The sequence below is a fragment of the Marmota flaviventris genome, chromosome 7 (genome assembly GCF_047511675.1).
Source record: "Marmota flaviventris isolate mMarFla1 chromosome 7, mMarFla1.hap1, whole genome shotgun sequence".
In the NCBI taxonomy this organism is placed as follows: domain Eukaryota; kingdom Metazoa; phylum Chordata; class Mammalia; order Rodentia; family Sciuridae; genus Marmota; species Marmota flaviventris.
In genome coordinates this window covers 41,006,451-41,024,548 of record NC_092504.1, presented here as the reverse complement: position 1 = coordinate 41,024,548, position 18,098 = coordinate 41,006,451, and the positions used below count along the sequence as shown (strand labels likewise).

Genomic DNA, 18,098 nt, shown 5'->3' with positions numbered 1-18,098 from the left:
AAATGTAGATAGTTTTACTTCTTCTTTTCCAATGTTTATTCCAGTTTTCAAGTTCGTTGTCATAGTTTAATATTTTATTATTTTTAATACCCTTAGTCATTTTAATATCTGTTCTTTCTGCTTCCTGACCATTTATAATTTTGCTTTTTCCCCTTTTTAAAAAGTTAAGCCTATTTACAGATATGTATACGTGTTTAGATGTTTTTATATAACAAAATTTTAAATTTATTCATATATTCTACTACATGTTCTGATTCCTGTTTTCATTAATTTAAGCTTTTACCTTTATCGATCATTCTTGTTTTTCTCTGATTTTTTAGGATGGGGATTTAGTTTCTCATCTGAAGTTTTCCATAGGCAAGCACTTGGGTTATAGAATTTTTCAGAACGTTCTCAGATTCCTAGAGAATGTTACAAAGTTCTCTTTTTTATGGTTTTTGAAATTATCAGTAATTTCTATATTTCCTCTTTGAGCTGAATGTTTTTGAAGTATTTAACTTTCAATTTATTTTTGTCAGCTTTAAATTTTTTTTTTTACTTATGGAATTTTGATCACATAACATAAACTGAGGTCTTTACACTTTTCTTTGGTATTTAATTTGGCTTGTAAATTTGGAATTGCTGCATTTTCCTTATAGTCATGTACATGGTCAGTCTTTTTAAATGCTCTGTGGATATGTAGAAAATGATGCAAATTTTTGTAGCAGGAATATGGGAGTTTATTTATTTGTCATGTGTGGGAAGAAGCACGGCACATAGGTTAAAATAAAGATTTCAGACAGGGGGCATGGCACGTGCCTGCAATCTAACCTACCTGGGAGGCTGAAGCCGAAGGATTGTTTGAACCTACAGGTTTGAGGACAGCTTGAGCAGCTAGCAAAAGCCTCATCTTAAATAAACAAACAAAAAGTAAGGACTTCATAGAAAACGTTTACTTTCAAATCTTGACTTTATACATGACCTTGAGCACATCTATAAATATATAAATAATAGTATCTGCCTCATGGGGTCATTGTGAGCATTAAATTATTTAATATTCGTAAGATGTTTAGAATAGGAATTAGCACATGGAAGATGCTATGTAATTACTAAATAAGTAAAAAGAATTAGTCAATTCCTTCTTTTTTTTTCTTTCTCCAGAACATTCCAACACAGTCCAAAGAGATATATTGAGTCACTGAAATGTTTTTGGTGTGTTCAAGGATGGCTTATAGATTAAAACATATTATTCTTATTTTTTATTACATTTTAAGTTGTTAAAATTATAAATTGTAAAATTTAGTTCTTCCTTATCTCTTTTTCTTAAAGTAGATTTTTCAATGCTCATCTAACTTCAATGAGTTTTTCTTATCTTCACTATGTATTTTCTTCCACTTGACCACCCTTTTGTTCTTCAGTAAATTCAGCCCCACTCTTTCTTGACTGAGAGGTCTTCTGCCAAGTTGTACATAAGTAGCAATTGTTGGTACACTTTGGATCTTTGAAAGCAGTTCGGGGAAGATGAGTTGTCCTGTGTCATTAGTCTGGAGTAGAGAAGTACTCCCAAGTATGTTAAGCGATCTGAGTTCGGCAGTCCATTCATTTTTCCCATTTCTAGTGTCCTTCATTTCTTTATGTAGATCTAGGTTTCTGTCTGATAGCACATTCCTTCTGCCTGAACGACTTCCCTGAAGATTTCTTGTAACGCATGTCTGATGATAACAAATGCTCTCAGTCCATGTCTGAAAAGGCCTTCATTTCCCTTCCTATTTGGAAGACTGTTTCACGGAGTGCAGAATTGGGGTTGACAGTTTTCCTCCCCTTCAACACTTCAAAGATATTCTTACATGGTATTTTGACTTTGATAGTTTGACAAATCTGCTATTTTTGTTCCTCTGATTGCCATCTATCTTCTTTCTTCATTTTTGGTTTTCAACAGTTTAAATGTGATGTGTCTAAGAATATTGTTTTTCATGAGGTAGAGAGGCAGGGATTTATCCTGCATGGTATTCTCTCAAAATTTCAGTGAATTGGGTCAGGCATGGTGGTACATGCTATAATCCCAGTAGCTTGGGAGGCTGAGGCAGGACACAAATTCAAAGCCAGCCTCAGCAATTTAGTGAGAACCTAAGCAACTTAGCAAGACTCTGTCTTTAAATAAAAAATAAATGTGGCTCAGTGATTAAGTGCCCCTGGGTTCAATACCCTATAGGAAAAAAGAAAAAAAAAAGTTCAGTGAATCAATGATGAATTTTGGCTTGATGTCTTCTGTTATGAGAAGAGCTTGTATGTGGATGTGACTTCCCCTTGTAATTGGGGCTCTAGAGTTTCTAAACTTAGCTTCAGAAACTCATTACAAGTTTTTCATACCTGCTTTTATAGCACATCTGTTCTCTCTCTTTTTTTTTTTTTTTTTTTTTTTTGGTACCAGGTATTGAACTCAGGGGTGCTCTGCCATTGAGCCACATCCCCAGCCCTATTTTGTACTTTATTTAGAGACAGGGTCTCACTGAGTTGCTTAGCACCTCACTGTTGCTAAGGCTGGCTTTGAACTTGCAATCCTCCTGCCCCAGCCTCCTGAGCCGCTGGGATTACAGGTGTGCGCCACCGTGCCTGGCACATCTGTTCTCTCATGTTCTGCTTTGGGTAAGCTAGTTTGCATGTTGAAATTTTCCTTAGATTTCAGGCTACTTGCTCCTATAGCCTCAGCTCTCTAGTGGACCCAAGAAAAATTATGATTTTGTAGATTATCCTGCATGCTCCTTTTCCATCCTGCAACTCACCTTCCCTGAACTGCTTTCAAAGATCTGAAGTGTACAGTGGTGTTAGTGAGGCTTTATCCAGCTTTTTACATCCTAAGAGGTTAATAATTACTTAGCTTTTAAATTTAAAGATATTATTAAATTTATAAATTTGGCAGAAAATATAATCTTTTTTAAGGGAAATTTTACAACCTAGTTATGAAACCTCTTTAACATGTTTAACTGCACTATCAATTATGTGATATAAAGTTAATATATCACATTATTTTACTAGTTTTCTTGAAAAAAAAGACCCACAGAGTATGGAGCCCAGAAATAAACCCAAGCATATTTGGTCAACTAATTTTCAACAGGGGCACCAAGAAGATAGATACAATGTAGACAGAATATTTTCTTCAATAAATGGTGCTAGGAAAACTGAATATCCACATGCAAAAAAATGAATAAATAAAATTGGCCTCTTAACTCATACTTACACAAAAGTCAATTCAAAATTAATTATAGGCCTAATATAAGTTCTGAAACAGTGACACACCTGAAAGAAAACATAAGCTCCTTGACATTGGTCTTCCTGTATACATGATTTTTTTAATAGAATAACAAAAACACAGGAAACAAAAGCAAAAATAAACAAATGGAACAACATCAAACTAATAAGCTTCTGCACAGCAAAGGAAACAATGAACCAACTGAAAAGGGAGCTTGTGGATGGGGAGAAGCATTTATGGTCCATGTGTCTGATAAGGGGCTAACATCCAAAACATGTAAGGGACTCACACACCACAATAGCAAAAAGCAAACAAACAAATCCATCTTATTAAACGGACAAAGTACCTGAATAGACATTTCTCCAAATAAGACACAAAAATGGTCACAGGGTGCTTAACATCACCAATCATCAGGGAACAGAATCAAAGCCACATTGAGAGGTCACCTCATACCTGTTAGATGGCTGTTACCAAAAAGACAAGGGATAACAGTGTTGGTGAGGGTGTAGAGAGAAGGGAACTCTGCTACATTGTTAATGGGAAGGTAGATTGGTTCAACTGTTATGGAAAATATTATGGAGGCTCCTTAAAAAAAAAAAAAAGAAAAAAGAAAGAAAGAACAGAACTATCATATGACCCAGCTATCCTTTCCCTGGGGTTGTATCCAAAGAAAATGAAGTCATCACCTGATAAATTTATCTGATGTCCATGTTAATGGCAGCTTTGTTCATGAAGTCACAGTATGGAAACAACCAAAGTATCCATTGCTTGATGAATGAATAAAGGAATTGTGGTATACACACACACACACACACCCACCCTAACATCTGCATCAACAAGAATGAAATTGGAGAACATTATGCTAAGTGAAATGTCAGAAAAAAGAAAAATACTGCATGATCTCACTTATATATGGAATCTGAAAAAAAACTGAATACATGGAAACTGAGTAGAATGAGTAACAGGTGTGAGTGAGGGGGAGAATGAAGAGATGTAGGTCAAAAGGTACAAAGTTGTAGTTCTGTACGACGAATGAGTCTAGAGATCTAATATACAACATAAGGACTGTAATTAATAATAGTGTATTGTATACTGTACATTTGCTGAGTATATTTTAGGTACTTGTACCACACACACACTTAACTGTAGTAATTACTTCATGGTTTAATCAGCTTCTTTTCCTGCTATGAATAAAAGACCCAACCAGAACAACTGTAAAGGAGAAAAGGTTTATTTAAGGGCTCACAGTTTCAGAGGTCCCAGTCCATAGAAGGCAGGCTCCATTCCTCAGGGCTCAAGGTGAGGCAGAACATCATGGCAGAAGAGTGTGGCAGAGGCAAGCAGCTCACACCATCATCCAGAAGCAGGGAGAGAGAGACTCCACTCTCCAGCTACAAATATATACCACAAAGCCACATCCCCAATTCCCACCTCCTCCAGCTAACCCTACCACTTCAGTTACCACTCACTTAATCCTTAGTCAGGGGACTAAATCACTGATTGGGTTAAGACCTCACAACCCAATCCTTTCTCCTCTGAACCTTCTTGCACTGTCTCACCTGTGAGCTTTGGGGAGGACACCACATCTAAACCATAACACTTCACTATGTAGATATATATATATATATATATATATATATATATATATATATAAACATTTTGGTTGTGCACCTTAAATTTATACAAATTAAAATGATAATATGTTAAAATTTATTTTTAAGTGTTCCAATCATCTGTTGCAGTAGATTGTATTTTTCAAGTGAGTACCATACCACTCTTCCCATCCTTCACACTCTGTCAGGAGTCTGTGCCACTCCCCATCTACAAGTAGAGTCTCTTTCTCCATCACTCTAAATCTGGTGGCCTTTATGACTCCTTTGGTCACTAGAATATGTGAGAATTAATGCCATGCTCATTCTAGGTATGGCAGTTAGCTGTCCAGGCGGCTTGTTCTCTATATACTAATGGGGACCCTAAGTCTCACTGGTTTTGTGATCTGGGTCTCCTGTATTCTCCCACAATTCTCTGAGGAGTGTGAAAACCACAGGGTTTGGGGAGAGGGAGGTTGTTTTATCACTTTTTTAGATTCATCTTTTTGCTACTTGATTTGATTCTAAATTATTTTCATTTCTTTCAACATTTCATAGATAATTCAATTGCCTTCCATTAATTTTGCCTATCTCTGTCTTATCTAATCTCCTGCTCACCGCTTCAGGTTTATTCTAATGACATTCTAAGGTTACCTACTATAATTATACTTTTAAAAAATCAAGCTGTTATTATATTTCTAATAGTTTTTGTTTTCTACAGGTAGGGTTAATGAGTCTAGAGATCTAATATACAACAGTGGTGAGTTTTTATGCTCCAGGTACATTTGTTTACTCATTTATTTATTTTTATTAGAGCTTAATAGTTGTACATATTAGTTGAGTTTGTCCCGACAAACTCATACATGGCATGGAATTCTATTTGAGTTCATGATTTCCTCTTAGATGTTTGGTGTTTGATGTACACAGTTTTATGATCATTATATCTTCTTTATTAAAAAGTGTCTTTTGTCTTGCCCAAATATCCTCTTTTTATTCTTTTTATTCTGTTGAATGATTTTACACTTAAATTCCACCTTTGCTGATGTTAATTTTATGTTTCAGATCTCTTTACCTCTGCATGTGCCTCTTTTCTTCCCATTATTAAGTCTGTACCCTTATTTCACCGTATTAACAGCATGCAGTTAAATTGTGTGTTTCAGTGTAATAGGAAAGTCTCTGCTATTTCCTTATTCAAAAAATATTAATTGAACACTTACTTTGTTCTACATTCTAGTCTAGGCATTGGTGGGTCAAACAAAGACACCTGATCTCAAGATGTGATAAACAATACCCATAACAAAGAAGCAGTTAACATGGTGTATTACAAGTGCTAACTGCTGAGGAGACAAAGAAAAGTTGAGAAGGGTACACGGCACTAGCGTATAAGAGGGTAGGTTGCAGTTATACATTGTCATGACAGGCCCTGTTGAATAAAAGTGAAGGACAAAAGGGAGTAGCTATGTGGGCATCTAGAGAAGAGTAGTCCAGGCAGAAATAACAGGCATTACCAAGTCCTATGGTGGGGTGCGCCTCACATGTGCAGGGAAGAGCAAGGAAGCCAGTGTGGCTGGAGTGGGGTGCAAGGGGAAGCAGTAGATTAAGGCTGACAATCACCATTGGATTCGGCTTTAGTGATGTCGTTGGTAACTTGACTACAGGTGCACAGTGCTGGAGGGAGGCAAGGCCATGTTCTCTGAGGCACTACTACATGGTGGATGGATGTGCAGCTGGCCCTCCGTAACTGCAGGTTCTAAAGTCACAGATTCCATAAACTTCAGATTGAAAATGTTCAAAAAAATTAAGTCTGTACCAACTATGTATGTTTTAGTCAGCTTTTTCACTGCCATGACTAAAAGACCTGAGAAGAACAATTGTAGAGGAAGAAAAGTATCTTCGGGTCTCCATCGCCCTGGGCTTGAGGTGAGGCAGAACATCATGGTGAAAGTGGTGGAGGGAAACGGCTCACATGATGATCAGGAAGCAGAGAGAGAGAAACCAAGCTCAGCTCATCAAATATGTACCCCAAAGGTATATCCCCAATGACCCACCTCCTCCAGTCACACCCTACTCACCTTCAGGAACCACTCAGTTAATTCCTATCAAGGGATTAATTCACGGATTAGGTAAATGCTCTCATAACCCAAATATTTCACCTCTGAATGTTCTTGCATTGTCTCACACATGAGCTTTTGGGGGGAAGCTACACATCCAAACCATAACAATGTATGTACACTCCTTTATGTCATTATTCCCTAAATACAGTATAACAACTATTTACATAGCATTTACTTTGTCCTAGGTATTATAAGTTAACTAGAGATGATTTAAAGTATAGAAGAGGATGTAGGTAGGTTATGTGCAAATACTTCAACATCTTATATAAGGGATTTGACATCATATAATGGATTTTGGTATTTGCAGGAGGTCCTGGAACCAAGCCCCCTTGGATACTAAAGGACAACCGTACCTAATTTTATTTCTTCTCTTTATTATTTTTTTGATTTTATTTTTACACTTTTATTTTGATACAATGATGTCGTTGGTTTGACCATTATTTGAGTTTTCTCCGGATTCTAATCTCATCTATACATTTGCTGGCCACAAAAGGAGCAGGATTTTCAGCTTTCCTACAAGCCCTGGGAACAGAGGAAAGAGGACTGGGTGTGTCTTTGAGCCAGTGTCTCGATCTGGGCAGGAAGCAGGTGCCCTTGTCAGGTAATTGAAAACAGCTTATGAAAGGGACCATTTTCAAGGTGCAACACAGGGTGTAGGATAACCAAGGGGAGAATGCAGGACCCAATGATAGTTTGTGTCGGAGTGAGATGGGTGGAGCCAATATCACTCAAGAGAGAGGAAACAAACTTACATCACAAACTTAACCACTCCATTAATCTGGAAGGGGAATTCAGAGGCACATAATGTAGCATGTCACTCCTGGAATCTGGTGCATGCATAGCAGCCTCTATTCCAGTTTCCTGCCCCAGCACCCTCTCTTCTTAACCTGTAACCTGCCATTCCCACCCAAAAGGCTAATTCCCAATCAAACATGAGCACAAATCCTTAGACTTGGGGGATTTACCTTCTAGTTCATTACATAAAAGAAAATTTAGTCTGTCTCTCACTTTGGGCTGGTATCATAATTGATTTTTGGTTACAAGAAACAAATAAACGGAGCCTAAGTATATTCCAGACATCAGATATGACCTTGCACACCCTTTGAGGTCTAGTTAAAACTTGGCCTGACCCCCAATACCACCACCTAGGAGAATTCAGAATCTTCACTACAGTTTCAGTAAGTTCCTGGGCTATTTCCTTTTCCTCCTTCTGGCCTCTATACTCCCACTTCAGCATGGGCTCTTTACTTTAAGCATCTTGTAAGGATAAGGACTTTAAAGACATGTCACTTCTCATTTGGTCTCAGTTCTTCTTTCTTCAAACATCATCCAGTGCAGGAAGTACATACTCGTGATAAGAAGACAAATATAGAGTGCAGCTTTAGCTTCTAGTGTATATTTAGTGTGTCAGTGGGGAAAGAATAATATTTTTTTCCTATGAAGGGTAAGAACAAAATTCGGCAGCTTATCATCAACTTCAAATGGACTTAGCATCAATTGGGTAAATTATTCTCCATCAAATTCATGAAACCACAAGTAGATTTGGGCAGCCTTGACTGTGACATGGCTGTGCTTCCCCTATTGGAAAAATGTTTTCTTTGATCATTAAGAATTTTGTTGATCAGAGCATCATTTGATTTTTAGCATTTTACAAATGGAAAGGACCTTTTTACAGAAAAAGTGACAAGTGATGAGTCCTCTCATTGTCTCTGCTAATTTTTTGCCTGTTTTCCTTTTTTTTTTTAGTATCTAAAGCAGATTCGGAGCTTCATACACACAGCCAGTGCTAAGGCACACTCGAAAAAGTAAGAAAGCTGTCAACTTTCTAGACTTTCAGGTTTAGCTGGCTTTGAAATAGAGCGAGATGATCTATCGGGGTAGATCTGAAAGCCCTGTGGCCCAAGCACACTTCCACCCAACCTTTCCTCTTCCTCCTTCACTGACCTTGGCTTTGAATTGCAGTCTGACAGCTCTTCCAGCCATTCTCACGCCATAACCCAGGGCGCTCATACAGGTTATTTTCCCTAATCAAGTCATAGGTCTTTTATCTCCTGAAGGTGTCTGCTGCTCAAGGGACCTGGACTAAATCCTAGGGTGGTGTCTGGATCACAGGCAGCAGGGCTCACTGGCTACCTTTGGCCCCAATCCCCATGACACTTTGGAGGGGAATGTCTCACACTGCTTTGGGCAGGAGCATCGATAGACCCCAGTTTCCATGTCTTACTCTATCCCATCAGTAGAATTCTAAGGCTTCGTGATGAGGAGCCACTTCTGCTATTCTATGAAATCTTGTGTGATCTTCTCCAAGGGAGGACAACGATGCTCATGGGAGGTGGCAGCCATTCAAGCAGGGGTGAAGAACGCAGCCTATTTACAGATTCCACAGAGTGGGAGGACTTGTAGGCACGGGTGTGAGAGACAGGCAGAAACAGTGGTACCCAGCTGGGAGAGACTGGCTTTCGTATGACTGTCAGTGGGGACTGGCCTGTCAGTGACCCTGGTATGCGGTTCCTGGTTCCTCATTCCAGAGAAGATGCTACCTTGAGATGAGTTGAAGGCAAACCAGGAACCTCCCAGACCTTCACCCACCTTGGGGCTCCAAGGAATTGGTGTGTGAAACTGAGATGAGGAGGGGATGTCCTTAGCATAACTGCTGTCCTCTCTGCCAAAACCCCATGGCTACATGGTACTGAAAAGTAAGGACCCCACCTGCTTGCTGCCACACTCATGTGTACTCACAACTGCTGTGAGTTGTGGGTGAACCGACGGAACGGTATATGTTCAGGTGCAGTCTAATCACTCAGAAGGACTGGTCACCCTGGGGAGGCATCTTAGTGAGAGTCACTCAATCTGGGGGCGTGAGTACAACTGCGGCGGACTCGTCAGGGTTGTCCTTCCAGTCCACCTCCTAGGCAGACTAAGAGAAAGTGGTTGAGGAGGGGACTGTGCTATCTTAGGGGGAAGGCTGCAGCCGGAAGAACCAGTCTGGTCACCCTGGATGATGGCTGGCACTGATACCGACAAAGGCTCAAATTAAGACATCACAAACAAGGAACTTGGAGATCTGGGGCCTGTACTATCTGTACTGGTTAATAACACTGCATCTAGCTCTTAACCCTCCATATGCTATCAGTGGACCAAGCTGAATGGATTTTAATACAAAATACAAGCTGCTTCTCTGGTATTCTGATATCCCAGAAGGAATTAGCTTCTGCTCTCTCACCTATACTGTGGTCCCTTGACTGCAGTGAAAGTCAACATTAGTTGAGCTACTCAATAACGGGGGACTCCAGAGAAGGTACATTATAATAATACCCCACAGTCTTATAATGGACTAAGGACAGTTGCAAAGAAAGTATTCATTACTTGGTGATAATGTAAGCTCTAGACTGGAAGTTCAGCTTCCATACTGGGAGGAGATAGCTACTTCTGGGCCCAGAGTTATCAGAAACAGAAGGACAAGCCCTCCCTGAGTCCACACCCACTGCTCCATTTTGCTGTGGCTTAATGGCTACCAAGAGGCCTAACCTTATTTGCCTTGAGCACCTCACCATGGATTAGCACCTGTTTATTGGGGTTCTCCTTGGCAGTGAAGAATTCAGCTCTAAAAGGGCTGAGAAGAGAGGTCTCTCCATCCAGTGTAATTGTCCAAATTAGAAAAGGAGTGTTTTCATGCCTCATGATTGGAGAAAAGTCAAATGAGCTTCCCTTTGCAGAGACCCTGTTGCTCAGAAGCTGACTGAGAGGCCGTCTACCTACTACTGGTGAGTGGTTTTCATTATTCTCTCTTTCCTCAATTTTTCCACTCAGGAGGACCGTGGAGATGGGCTCTCTGGTGTGTTTTCTGTCTTGGAGGCCCTGCCCTTTCTTGCATGGAAGTGAAAGTTCACTGGAAGGAAAACACTTCCCCACCAAGAAAGCTGGCTTCTCCTGTACGTCTCACCCCCACGTGGTCCAGCAATGCAGTTCCTATCTTGCTTTTACCCTTTCCACTACTTTCCTTGGGAACATTTCTTGTGTGTATGTGTCCTTAAGTCACTTTATGAATTTTCAACCCCCTTGGGAAAATGTTTGAAGACTTGTGCTTTTAAACCTGAACAGAGTCCTCTACTAAACAGCATAAAGCCCAGGGGGTGTGTGGATGGTTGACATAAAAATATAGCAATTTGTTATTTTCTACTGAAGACTGAACATACAAAAGTAGAATGAAAAGTGAAACTTATAATGCTTCAAGTGTGCATCTTTTAAATAAAGGTCTACTGAGATGCCAACTCTACTTAAAGGACTTTAATTCATCTTAGTATTCAGTTGTTATTGTCACCGCACAGCCCAGAAATTTTTCAAAGCCTTGTCAAGAAGCCAGCCAACCTTGACTGTGGACATGAAAATAGAAACCAAATTTATGACCTAGCTGGTCTTTGTACCTACTCAGAGAACCTGCCTCTAACATTATTTTGAACCATGATACCCTAAAAAGTTTAGATCTTTTGGGGTGATTGAACTTTCAAAACCAGAAGAAGATAGAGATCCTTCTTTTCATGAGCCTTCTTCTCTGTGTGGCCCTACATGATTAAGGGTCAAGGCAAGACTGTTTGGGGACCTGGGAAGATGATGGATCTACCACCTAGCAGCCTGTGCTCAAACGTTAGCTCTGCCATTGACTTGGTGGGTGATCTCAGGCAAGTGCTTTTTAACAATTTGGAGTCTTGAAATTAGAAGAAGCAAGCTGGCCCCCTGTCTCCTGTAACTGCATCTGCAACCTTCCTCTGTCATGGTAATCTCCACCTTGCACTTCATTTGTCTATAAATCTCTTGACTATGAAATAAATTCCTTAAAGTCAAATTCTTTTTATCCTTGACACCAACTAGCATATTGGAGGCAACTCATACATTTGTTGTTTAAGTGAGTGAATGTGTGAATAATATTGGGATTATTGTGTGTAACTGTGAGAATTAAATGTGATAGCTCCCGTCCCAAAACATATAGGTCTTGATTCCTGGGAAAAGACTCAGGATTTAATGTAACAATGTGTATTTCCTTCATTTTTTTCTTTGGTATTCATCTTTAGTTCTTTATTATTTGTTTGTTTGTCTTTTTTTATTTATTGTGGTACTGGAATTAAACCCAGGGTCTCTTGCATGGTAGGCAAGCACTTTACCACGGAGCTACATCCCCAGCCTTCCATCTCTAGTCCTTTTAACTGAAATTTGTTAAAGTCATCCAATGTCCCTTCCAGGTATTGAACTAAGCCCAAAATGACAGAAGAAGTTATTCTCCTTACTTTGCAGTCTAGAGAGGAGAAAGTCTTTAAAAAACTAGAAGCAGTCAAATAATTGCTCAAATGGAGTTTGCCAGGAGCACAGAACAGGCACCAATATCTGTGAAGGGAAGTCAGGCAGGGTTCCACAGGGGAGAGCGCATCAGAGTCGAGCTCTGAGATGGAGCAGGAGTTGCACAGACTGTACTCCTAACAGCCTGGGAGAGAGCCTCATGTCTGCCTGGAACCAGCCAGACATGTAGGACAAGTTACAGTACCTCTCAAAGAGTCAATTTCTTCTTCTGTTAATAACACCGTCCATGGGATTTCTGCCAAGATTCAGTAAGGTAAGAGGCAAAGTGCATGATAACTATCCAGGCAATGATAAATGAACGCTGTCACCATGGTGCTGCATGGGAAGGAGCCTAGAAGAGACAGCCCGGTTGTTATGGGAGCCACAATCAGGTTTTAGAGGCAGCCCAGGGGAACCCCAATGAACACTGCCCCTCTTTTCCATCTGGGTTGAGGAAAAATTAGAAGGGTGATTATAGAGGCCAAAATATCACCTTCAAAATGCTAATGGTTAAATTGGAGAATCAGCATAGAACGAGGAAGCAGAGCTAGACGGCTCCCAACTGAGCAGCTCTGGCAAGGCAGCTTCCCAACAGGAAAGACACAGCCCCTGGAGCAACAGGGGAAAACTCAGGAGCACTCCCTGGACAGAAAGAGGAGGAGCAAAACCAAGCTTGCCCAGTTGCTTTTCCCCGGTTACCAGTCAGAGACTCTTGGGGCAGAGTGAGCAAAGGGTGGAGCAGGCAGTATGCTTAGCAAACAGTTTCCCTGTGGCAATGGGCACAATGCAATGGGGACAGGGGAGTGCTTCAGCTAACATGGTGTTCCTAGGCCAAGGGGGCTGCTATTCTGGGCATGGAAAGGATTAGGACATGTGGGTGAGGTTGATTGGCATCCAGGGCCCATACCTTGAGGAGCCATGCATGGAGACGAGGCAGAGGACTGAGGGTAAGTGACTACTGAGAGAGAGGGAAGAGGGACTGACCAGGAATATACCTGGGTAGATTGCCAAGGGGAGTGACAAGTGTGTCTGCCACTGCATAGCATCAGTATATGGTGGCGGGCTGGGGTTGTGGCTCAGTGGTAGAGCACTTGCCTAACTTGTGTGAGGCACTGGGTTCAACTCTCAGTACTGCATATAAATAATTAAAATAAAGTCCATTGACAACTAAAAAAATAAAAATTAAATTTAAAAAATATGGTGGCACTGATCCCCATGCTTCTAGGATGAGAGAAGGATGGTGACATGGTTTTGCCAAGTCCTTAGGAAGGAGAGAATGTGGCAAGGAATTGAGATCTGAACATGGCAGGGAAGATGGGGTCTTGGTAGCCTCCATGGGTCCAAGATCCACACAGCATAGTCAATGCAGAGGAGAAGGTAAAATTTGAGTATGGGAATGAAAAACTCAACTGGGTCAGACAGAGGACACAGAAGAGAAGTGCATTCTCATATTTCTTTGCTTTTGAGATGGTAGACTTGGGGGTAACAAGATCTAAGGGGTAAGTCTGTGAATGGGTAGCTCAAGAAGAATTAAGGTAATTTATAGTTGGGGAGATTAAGGATGTTTGTTTAAGGGGTTATCTATAAGGATATGGAAGTTCTGAGGCTTAGGCTTAGGTCAAAGTTAATAGAGAAGGGACATTTTATTTCTTTATGTGTGGAATTGGTTCAATTGAAGTAGTCATGTATGAAACAAGACACGACAAGCTTCAAAATATCAACCACCACCACCAAAAAAGCTGCTTGAGAATATTTCACCTGGTTTATAGGAGGAAGGAGATCATACAGACATAAAGACTTTTACAGCTGTCACAAAATAGAGGTCTAATGATGATTACAGAGACAGCAACGAAGAAGACATTTTTTTTTCCCTCTACTACAGAACAGTGTGCTGGCCACATATCTGCAAGGTCAACATTCACAAACGTATGCCATCTCCAATAAATGAATGAATTCTCATTTTCCCAAGATACTCCCTGTCCCCACAAGAGCACACGAACCAGACAATTGACTCTTCCTAAGCTATGGACCCAGAGGTACTCTAGGGGCGCATGTGCAAACCAGGCAACACATGCGCTGTGAGTTTGTGAGAGAAACGGAATCTGTTCCATTGCCACACAACCAGATGGCAGCTATCACATCAGCTGATATTTATGATTACTACTATTATTTCCCATAATTGCCCTTCTGAGATGTGCTCATGTGCATCATGCTAAGCACTTGTAATTAGCCAATGAAAGATTTGGAGCTGAGCTGGTTCAAAATTGAGGCCTATGTGATGCAATGTATATATAGCAATTTCATCTCATAATGCTGAATATCTCCAGAAATTATGTAACTGAGGCTTTTTCTAGAGATAACTTCTATTAAAATCAGACGAAATATGTTCATTTTTGTTGTGGCGTTCAGTCATCTTAGACAGCTCTATAAATAGGCTGGGGCCGGGGGAGGAAGCAATACAGAGGCTCAATAATTCTCCCGAATCACGAGGTATGGTCTTAGCAGTAGGTTCATTGCCAGGAGGAATCCTTGACGGTGCCAATGCTCATTGTGGGAATCTAGAAGTAAAGAGCTTTGAAATCAGCCCTCCTCCTCCCCTTCCATTTCCCTGTCAAGATGCATAAAGGCATTCAAACTAATCCAAAAGCCAGAGAGCTGGCTGGTTAAGTAGAACGGGCCCAACCTTGAGTTCAGAGAGCTTTCTAATGCTTCCCACCTGCCTCTCTGAAGTACACTGCTTCCAAGATACAGAGGCAGCAAAGACAGAGAAGACCATGGGGTAGCAGAAATGGAAACTCATGGACGTTGGCGCAACCCTGAAAACACCATCCTTCTTAAGAAACTACCCTAAGATCCATCTACCCTTCTTTTCCTTCCTTCCTTCTCCCTCCTTCCTGAGAAAAGCAGCCTAGAGTGATATAAAGACATGAGAAACTCCACAGTCAAGGCTCTTGATAATCTGGTCCCATCTCACCTGAACAAGTTCAGTGCCCAGTGGATCCTTTTGGCCCAGCGGCCTCTCACCTTCCTTTCCTCCCCACCACGCACAAGCTCTGCCAGCACACATAGCCTGGATCATTCCAGCCCCCCACTTGAACACTGCGACTCTGCCTGCAGTCCTTTGTGGTCTCTGCTTTCTCCACATCCTCCAAGGTCCTGCTCATGGACCAGCAACATGGCGCCAGCAACAGCAACGCCTTCCCTCTGGTTTATCCCTCCCGCTTACTGTCAAACTAGGGATAGTAAATGGCTTGATCTTAGGGGTCAATATCAACTGCCACTGCGCCTGGAAATGTGGCTGGAAAGTTCAGAGCTAACCTCTGAGATCCAGAGCACCTTGGCAATGACAATGAGAGCGGCAGGGGAGGAGGGAATGAAGCAGTGTGTGTCTACCGTCTGCCAACCCTGGGCTAAACCATTCAGCCTGGTAAGGTTGATAATGGAATTTAGCTTAACATTGTATTGTATTATTCAACTGGATGCAGTCTAGTGATCTTGTGGCAGTTCTGGCAAAATTTTCAAATTTTAAAGATGCTGCTAAAATTATAGAGAGAAATGGCCATAAAAGATGTCATAGAGAGTTACAACTGGTCATTCTCTAGTGATCCTTCAAACTGGGTTTACTTCTTAGGGTTGGTTTGATAGGCCATAAAAAAGATGATTTCGGCAGGCACAGTGGCACACGTCTGTAATCCCAGCGGCTTGGGAGGTTTAGGCAGGAGGATCGTGAGTTCAAAGCCAGCCTCAGCAACAGGGAGGCACTAAGCAATTCAGTGAGACTCTGTTTCTAAATAAAATACAAAAGAGGGCTGGGGGTGGAGGAGCAGGGGATGTGGCTCAGTGGTTGAGCGCCCCTTGAGTTTAATCCCTGGTACCAAGAAAAAAAGATTTCAATAATGCTCCCAGGAATGATAATGGTGTTTCTCAAATATAAGTATACACATGCATATATGTCCTATACAGACACACTCGATGTATAAAGCAGATTACTAATTTAGTTGTAACTGCATTGCAACTGCAGACTTTCTTCCTAGAAAGGACACTCCCAGGCCTACTTCTACAAGACATCTCTTTCCAAACAATGGATAGGTCAGACGCTGAAGGAGGGAGGGTCCAGACCTTGTCCAGTGGGCATCCAACCAGAACCTTCCCCTCTTTCTTTCCAGCGGTTAATAAGGACCTGGTTTTAAACTGCTCTGGCTCTGCCTCTTGCTGCATAAACCATCCAGAAGCAAATTCTCAGCTTATCCAGACCTCGGTTTCCCTAACTACGGAACGTAGGTAGCACTAGGACCTGATTTAGATGGTCAGCCGAGCAAAGTGCTTGGAACAAAAATGAACTTGGCAAACACTTACTCAATGTTAGCTTTTATGATTATTATTTTCACCTTTTCCCCAGTACTTTAGAAATATAACTACTGAGATTATTCTATTAGATGGCTAATGTGTGAAACAGCCCAGTGTTTTCTCTTCCTTTAGACACTACCTGGGAGCTCCACTCCAAGTTTAATGCTTATTCTCCATTTTCATTCTTTTTTCCCCTCCTTTCTTTCCTCAGACCATACATGCAGACAGCTAGGGTTTGGTATACAGTATTAAATAAAACCCCATAGTATTGAGTCCTTTTTGTGAAGTTTTATGTACTGTCACCTCCTGAAAATTCACTTCCCCTGCTCCCTGCGGCCAGTGCTGTGAACCTAAGCCTGATATCCAGTTCCCAGGTCAGACCCCAACCTTCTGAAAAGCCGCAGTGTAATGGATACCACACTGGCTGCTGGAGGCCTGTCCTTCTAGATGATTCAGCAGGTGGACAGGCTTGCCCATCCCTCCCTCTGTTCCCAGGGACTCTAGGTCACTGGAAAGATCAAGTCTTTGTTTTGATGGGCTGATACTTTTCCCTTTTTAAAAGATCTGCAAGCAAAATAATTTCTCTGCCTCAGTCTTTTTCTTGGTTGTTTTTATTTGCATATTAAAGGCACAGCCACAACTAACCTTAGTTTCTAATAGATAAAGGCATGAATAACTTGTTTGGTTTGTTGTTGTTGTTTAATTTTTTTTTTTTTTTTTTTTTGTGGATGGACACAATACCTTTGTTTTACTTATTTATTTTTATGTGGTGCTGGCGATGGAACCTAGTGCATCACAAGTGCTTGGCCAGCACTCTACCACTAAGTTACAACCCCAGCCCCTGTCTGTTTTTTCAGCTTCCAATTCCCCTCAAAAGGCACCAAGCTCCCAGGTGGAGAAGGAATTTAGACCTGTCTGGGGAGGTGGGGAGCCAGTTCCCTGCAGGTGAAGAGCCTAGGGTGCACCATGCACCCCGCGCCCTCCCCAGCATTTCTCTTCCTCCTGCACCCCTCCTCCACTGCTTTATCAGCTGTTGAATGACTGGCTGCAGCCGAGGTGGAAACCCAGGGATGGGATCAAGACTCCTTTTCCTAACCTCTTCCCAAGTTTCCTTCTTCTTTCACTCCTCCCCCAGGTAAAATGCCAACCAACGCCCCCAAACCTCTAGGTAGTACACTATTAAAACACGTGGATGCAAAGCATTTCCAAGATCAGGAGGAGGGGCAAAATCTCTCTGGGCAAGCAGACCATCCTCCAGGGAGGTTGAGTCCCCAGGTCCCCCCAGGCAGCACGTTCCTGAGAGTAAATAAATTGTGCGGGGATGCTAGATTCGGTCATAGACATGGGCCATGATTCAATAGGATGATAGGAATTGTTTACAGTCGTCTTCAGATGCCAGAGGGCTTAACAGCGGGGATTCCTCCTGGCTGCCGCTCAGGTGCCAGCTGAGTCAAGCATTAGCCTCCCTTTCCTGTTGGAAAGGCTGAA

General features: G+C 41.5%; 1 protein-coding gene across 5 annotated transcripts in view; it reads left to right on the top strand.

The window, feature by feature from the left end:
- The window catches only part of Lnx1 (ligand of numb-protein X 1), a 166,805-nt gene that overhangs the window by 36,105 nt on the left and 112,602 nt on the right, over positions 1-18,098 (top strand). For 4 of the 5 annotated variants that reach the window (XM_071614280.1, XM_027938160.3, XM_071614282.1 and 1 more), the window contains exon 3: positions 10,649-10,696. The exons of the other annotated variant lie outside the window; for it this stretch is intronic. The gene's annotated coding sequence lies outside the window, so the exon portion shown is untranslated. The remainder of the gene's footprint in view (positions 1-10,648; positions 10,697-18,098) is intronic. 5 annotated transcript variants of the gene reach the window in all.